The following is a 7,719-nucleotide window of genomic DNA, read 5'->3' on the forward strand; positions in this document are numbered from 1 at the left end:
GGAGTCTTTTCCCTTAACTATAATCAGGGAAGGCACATTTGGCTCAATGATGCATAAATGTAAGTTTTTCTTGCTCCTGGGTGGCTTCTAAAAATGTTGAATCTGAGCTTGAGTACTTTGTTCTGATGTAATTTGAGAAAGCATGTTTGTAAATAATTGGACTGTACCTGCTGTTGATGATATTAACTGCATCTGTTAGTGAATCCATACATACAATTACTGTCTTCAGTAACTCTGTAAGTAGTGATGTAGAAAAAGACAGAGGTTTTTCAATGAACAGCATCAACTATTCAATGAAATTATGTTTGATTTTGTCCAAACCAACTGTGGAATTTTCCTATAGTTTTAAATCTTGTTTCATTACAGCCCAGAAAATAAATTAAGTCACTCTTCATAAAATTATCGACCAACTCACCAAATAAAAGTTTGTCGTGTACATTTTTCAAAGTGAATAGAAACATACAGCCTTTTAGGTTAAAATTATTTTACAGCTGCTTCTGAGAAGCAGATTAATCACAGTTGATTCAATTCAATAGAGAAATTTATAACATAGCTGGAGCACACTCTATAAATACAAGTCAAAGGAACACCTTGCCCTAATATGTTCAATACTAAATTGAAATAAATATTTCAGTGAAAAATTTTTGCTTTGATTTACTAATTGTGGGTCCTAAACTGAGACTTCAGCTTCCAGAAAAAGACCTCCTTTGGGCATCCACCTACTCCAGTGTGGGGTCTCCCACAGGCTACAGGTCTCATGCACCCACAAAGCACTGCAGGGGCACAGCTGCCTCACCATGGGCTGCACCAGGGGCTGCAGGGGGATCTCTGCTCTTGTGCCTGGAGCACCTCCTGCCCCTCCTTCTGCCCTGAACTTGGTGTCTGCAGGGTGGTTCTTCTCACACATTCTCACTGCTCTCTCTGGCTGCAGGTTATCTGAGAGAATTTGATGACAGCTTACCTGATGTTAATCTCAAGAAAAAGAAAAAAAAAAAATAGTGCAAGCTCTACAAGGGATCTGATTAATATACAACAAGAATTGTAGGGGGGTTTGCCCATCTCAAATACATTATCCCAGAGGTGCTACCACTGCCTTTGATGGGCTGGGCTGTGGCCAGCAGTGGGTCCATCTTGGAGCCAGATGCCATTGCCTCCATTGGACATGGGGAAAGCTTCCAGCAGCTTCTCACAGAAGCCACTCCTGTAGTGCCCATGCAGTCCTCCCACTACAAAAATCTGGACACACAAACAGAAAGCAGTTTTATAATGATAAAGACTAATCAGTCATTCACTTCCATTAGAATGCAGGAGTTACTTCTGCTTATGTCTTGTAATTATTATTTTAAAAGGACAGGAAGAAAGTTTAGAAAAATAGTTGGAGCATCTGAAAAGGTATTAGGAAAAGAATATAAAGCAAAATCTGAAAAGTTACATAGCTGAATTCCTTCAAATATTTCACTAGAAAATAGAGTGTGCTTTTTCTTCCGATTACAATTTCTGGATAAGAAAGATGCTATTATAATTGTAATAGCTAAAAAGCTTTGTACAAAGTATTCTTTTATATTGTGAGGACCTTCTCAACTTTTGAACTCTGGCTTCCTGAATTCTATTTATTACTTGGCATTTTAAAGGACTGTCAATGGGATTTGATCAGAATTAAATCAGAATGCTAGAAAATTTTGAAAATTTTTTAACCTTGCAACAATACAGGACCTCATTGAATATTATGAGGCTGTAACAGCCGGAAATAGAAAAATGAATCTGTTGTCATAGGCAGGAGACATAAAATATGAAACCTTATTTTTTAAATACTCAGTTTTGTACTTGTGTGCCTATGTTGAGTTCTGTTTCATAACTTGTGTACTTAGTTTTGCAATAAAAAAAAATAATAAGAAAAAATAATTTCTATTTTATATCTGTTCATTGTAGAAAGTTAATTGGATTTTGACATTTTTTTGTCTGCAGCTAAATACCACAATACAGCTGAAACTGGAAGAATTGACTTCATTTTCCTCTATATTTCATAGTTTCTGCAGCCCTGTTTCAGCTGAGTGACACAAACCTATGTTTTGTACATGGTCCAGGAAAAGAGGCACAAGGAGGGAGAGGGTGACATCTTCTCCCTCTGCCCTTAGTGTGGGTACATGGTGAACTCAGAAGTCCTGATCTGAAGAGTGTTCTGACCAGCACCCGGTCAAAGTGTCCTCTAATGCCTGCCTAAGAAATGCCCTGCATTGCTTCTTCATGAAAAGCCAGGTGCATCAGAGGAATGAGGGTCTGACAGGCACCGGGCACAGGAGGAGTTAAGCACAGTGACATTAAACCACAGCCAAAGCTTATCCATCCCACCTTAACTAGGAAGTGCTTCCTACATCCATCTCTATAAATGCAGCTTCTGAGCACTTACAGAAGATTGCCCACCCCACATATTCCCACTACACAATCTTCATCCAGACGACCATCTAAGCCTCACACCTGATGGCAGCCTAGAGCAGATACCTGTGGGAGCTATCAAGGCAAAACAAGACTTAGTCTACACCTAGTGACAATGTCTGTGAACACAATAGCACCAGGTGATGTTTAGGTTGGATATTAGGAACATTTTCTTCACTGAAAGGGTGGTCAAGCATTGAAACAAATTAGTGGAATCACCATGCCTAAAGGAGTTAAAAAAATGTGTAGATGTGGTGCTTAGGGACATGGTTTAGTGGTGGACCTGACAGTGTCAGGTTAAGTAGGGGGTCTCAATGATCTTAGATGTTCATCTTCCATGAAACCATTCAAGTCCTTTTTGAAAGCATGAAAACCTTTGCTATCTTTAGCAAACTTTTCTGTGTAAAGATTCATTGTCATGAGCTCCTCTTCCCTAGAGCTAAATATAAAATCCCCCCTAAACCACTGTACAGCAGTACATAGAATACAGTGAATAATGAAAACCAGAGTATATGGAAACCCTGATGGGCATCGCTCTGAGGGTTTTCTCATGGAAAGCAAACAGCAGTGACTGCGGTTCTGGGCTGCAAAGAGAACATACCCCGTGCATCCTGGGCCGGTGCAGTTCACAGAGATAATATTGACATCACTGTAGGCAAAATACACTCAAAAAAAGAGGAGAAGAGAGGCAAGGCAGGAGGGAAGGGGAAGGGGAAAGGGGGAAGGGGAAAGGGGGAAGGGGGAAGGGGGAAGGGGGAAGGGGGAAGGGGAGGAAAGGGGAGGAAAGGGGAGGAAAGGGAAAGGGAAAGGGAAAGGGAAAGGGAAAGGGAAAGGGAAAGGGAAAGGGAAAGGGAAAGGGAAAGGGAAAGGGAAAGGGAAAGGGAAAGGGAAAGGGAAAGGGAAAGGGAAAGGGAAAGGGAAAGGGAAAGGGAAAGGGAAAGGGAAAGGGAAAGGGAAAGGGAAAGGGAAAGGGAAAGGGAAAGGGAAAGGGAAAGGGAAAGGGAAAGGGAAAGGGAAAGGGAAAGGGAAAGGGAAAGGGAAAGGGAAAGGGAAAGGGAAAGGGAAAGGGAAAGGGAAAGGGAAAGGGAAAGGGAAAGGGAAAGGAAAGGGAAAGGGAAAGGGAAAGGGAAAGGGAAAGGGAAAGGGAAAGGGAAAGGGAAAGGGAAAGGGAAAGGGAAAGGGAAAGGGAAAGGGAAAGGGAAAGGGAAAGGGAAAGGGAAAGGGAAAGGGAAAGGGAAAGGGAAAGGGAAAGGGAAAGGGAAAGGGAAAGGGAAAGGGAAAGGGAAAGGGAAAGGGAAAGGGAAAGGGAAAGGGAAAGGGAAAGGGAAAGGGAAAGGGAAAGGGAAAGGGAAAGGGAAAGGGAAAGGGAAAGGGAAAGGGAAAGGGAAAGGGAAAGGGAAAGGGAAGGGAAGGGAAGGGAAGGAAAGGAAAGGAAAGGAAAGGAAAGGAAAGGAAAGGAAAGGAAAGGAAAGGAAAGGAAAGGAAAGGAAAGGAAAGGAAAGGAAAGGAAAGGAAAGGAAAGGAAAGGAAAGGAAAGGAAAGGAAAGGAAAGGAAAGGAAAGGAAAGGAGCGAGGCGGCGCTCCCGGCGCTCTGGCGCCCCCTGGCGCTGCCCCGCCGGTCGGAAGCTGCGCTGGACAGCCTCGGCTGCGAGCCCCCGCCGAGCACAGCCTGACACGAGCACAAAACCCAAACCTGTCAGATCAGATGAGGCTGGAGAAAAGCTGAAGCAATGGAGGCTAACACATGGAAAACATATGCTTGTGAGCCCCTTTGATACGAGTATCAGCAGCCTTCTGTCTCACTGAGAATTACACTGGAAATACATACCCGTATTTGTCTGCTCATGTGTGATTTCTACACACACAGACAGACACACACAGCTAAAAATTGAAATGATGGAGCAAAAAAGCCTTCTGTAATTAAAGGACCATTCCCTTCTATATTTGTATTATATCTTTGTACAATTCTGAACAGTACAGTATCATTTGCTCTGTTCTGTATAAAAAATATTCATTAGAACATGTTGTAAAGTAACAACCTAGCTTCTGGTTAATGAATATAGAACATATGTCAGCAAAATTTGTGTCCACTGAAAGCCATAGATACTTTTCTTTCCTCAATTTTAACTCATTTTACAACGAGCTGCTAAATGATGTGCATCCTCTGTTTATAGATCAGAACACCTGGCAGATCAATACCCAACCTGAAACTGTCTGTGCAGGTCTCCAGTACCCCTTCTGTAAATAAATTAAATTCTCTATACAGCCATACCGACAGAAATTCCACAAGGCAATTCTTCCGTGCCAAGGGATTGTCTCTGCAGACTTCTAGTTTGCCAATGGGACAATACAGGGCATACTTCAGAGGGAGACTTGCGAAACAAAATTAAAATTACCAGAAAGGTTTCTTGTGACCAGAATTATCAAATAACTAAACAATTTGAGTTCACCAAACTGAGATTTACAAACTGAAGGCATACTATTGGAAAAAGAAAACAAAAGAAGTGCAGTTTTGTAGTGTCAGAGATTGTGTGTCTTTTAATGGCAACTTCTCATAGTTTAAAGTATCATTCCTGGAGTAGATATTAAGTGCAGTTAAACCAAGGTACTCTTTATTTGAAACACTCAATTGGTTCCTCTTAATATGCTATGCCCTACATGTTCCCTTATATTATAGTTGAAAGAAGACTGTTTGGGAAATAAACAACTGATTACCAGTCTGAAAAATGGCCACACAAATCTTATGCTATCATATGACAGTTGGGAACCATCAGCTGCAAATAGGAAACAGAGGTCCCTGCAAACAGTTTAATGTCCTTGAAAATTCTGTGTTTAACAAAAAAAAATTGTTTTCCTTTTTTTTTTTTTTGTTTTTTTTGTTTGGGGTGTTTTTTTTGTTTGTTTGTTTGGGGTTTTTTTTGTTACTAGGGAGGAAATGGAATGAAACTGCGAAGAAAATAGCCATCAATCACATGGAAAATGGTCTCTTTTCATTGCTGTATTTAAGACATGCAAGAATCTGCCAACTAATCTCTAGCACTCTGATTTTCTAGGCATACTCTACATTTTAGAACAATGTATATTTGCAAGAATGATTCTTTAATTATCTTTTCAGGTCCATCTCCTTTAAGATTTGTTGCTGCCAGCTAATTTAGCCAATGCTGACAAAGGAGAGATTAAACCTCATAATTAAATGTGGTAATTTTTGCCAGCACAAGTCTGCAATCTTCATTTACTACCTTCGATTTTAAGCAGTAATTCTACTTAAGCCGAAAGCAGCCTCGGGGTGTCAGTAGAATATAGCTATATACATCCAAAGTACCCACTTAGACTCCTGCTCACAGGCTCAGATCTGGTTATCAGAACAGAGGCCACACCATCAAAGTTTCATTAAAGCCATTATATTTCCATGAAATTTACCCACTGACAGACTTGCAGACAGAGTTAATACCCTTTCTAAGCTCCAGTGCTTGTTAATCTTAGTGCAGAAGCTTTCATTTAAGCATCTACCTTTAAGGCTGGTGTGAGGGCAGGCTGAAGAAGGTGCACTAGACAATCTCTTCACCTTTAATTTCAAAGACTCCAGTGTCTGACAAAAACAAACCCCCACTGTGCTCAGAGAATTCAGTCTCCCCCAAGAGCAGGACCTATACCCTTTCTTACCATGCCTCTACTGAGACAAATTTAACAAAGTAAAAATCCATTTAAATTTAGATGAAATGTGCCACTTTAAGCTTACTTAATATGCTGTTTAGTCTAGTTAACAGCAGCCCTAGCAAAACTACCCCAGCTAAAGAAAAAAAAATGCAAATTTCCACACTAAAAAAAAAAGAAATAAAGACTCCTCAGACCTTAAAACAGACAGGGGAAAGTAACCCAGGAATTCTTTCTGTACTTTCTAACAAAAACTGAGTACAAGTGTAACTAGCTGTAAATATAATATAAAATCAGCAAAATAAATATGCATTAACCTATTGTAAAATTCTATGCATATAAAAATTAGTAAAAGTAATAAAAAAGGATCGACAGTTCTCAGAGGTACGCATGTCCATTAAAGGGCAATGAGTCCCAACATGTGTCCACAATGCTGTACATACCCATTCCCTGCAAATCTTTATTAGAATTGTAGAATTTAATTTTTCATCCACATTTCACTACAAGGCCTGTGGTGTTTTTCCTCAAGCTACATCCTACCGTGCATCTCCTGTTAGCCTCCCCATAAGGACACTCTTCAATTTCTCTCTAACAGAGAGGAAACCTCTTGCTTTTAGCAAATTTACTTCCAACTGTTAAAGGCCAGTCAAATAGACAAGAAAGGAAGAATCTTTTCTCCCCCTTAACCTTGTAACATACCCAATGAAAAGCTTCCTTTCTTCCTATGGCTACATAAATCTTTGTGAATAAGTCCTAAATTGTGGTGGTTCTGATTTGATGATGGTCTTTGCTCAGTGTATTTATGCTTGGTTAAAATGAAAAACAGCAAAGAGGAAATTAATGGAATTTTAAACTATTTTCATTCCACATGATATTACAGAGCTGGTCTGCTGAAACTGAAGCAAAGATGAGAAATACCATGCCTAGCTGCTACAGATGTGATGCTGGGTTCAAGAAACACTGTACTGACAATATTCACATTTTTATTGATTTTTTTCTATTTTTACTGACAGAAATTAAAAAAATTCACAATCCTTAGTTTTAAAACTTAGTTTTAAGTTGGTTTTATTTATTTCCACATGATCATTCATGAAGTGACAGCCATTAAGAATGAAAAACATAAGATCAGGCCCATATATCCAAAAATTAAAACGGCACAGGTTATATGAAAAGCTATACATTTTCTTTGAAAAAAAGTTTGAATTTTTAGTCAATTGTGAAATAGGCAATGGTAGAGTCAAAACTGGATTATGAAATACACTGACTATGAAAATTAAATACAAAATTGGTCATAGTTCTTGAATGTCACTATCAACATTACTTGTATAAAAATTGGGCCATTATGGTATACAAAACCTTATTTATACATTGAAACAATTGTTATCTTGCTTGATAAGGAATATAGAAATAAAAGCTGCTGCTGGAAATTTAACTTAAGATGTAGTAGTTTTCCAAAATATTACAATGAAAATGGCAGGTACATGTTTTTTTTTAAATAAATTTGCTAAAACTTCTTGCCAATTTAGATATGTAGAGAGCATAGAAAGAGCACATTCAAAAGTCAGCATTACACTTCTTTTTATATTTTTTTCTGCTGGTTCTGAAATTTTTTAAGAAGCAGTTGAATAAAAG

This window comes from Lonchura striata, chromosome 2, assembly GCF_046129695.1.
Source record: "Lonchura striata isolate bLonStr1 chromosome 2, bLonStr1.mat, whole genome shotgun sequence".
In the NCBI taxonomy this organism is placed as follows: domain Eukaryota; kingdom Metazoa; phylum Chordata; class Aves; order Passeriformes; family Estrildidae; genus Lonchura; species Lonchura striata.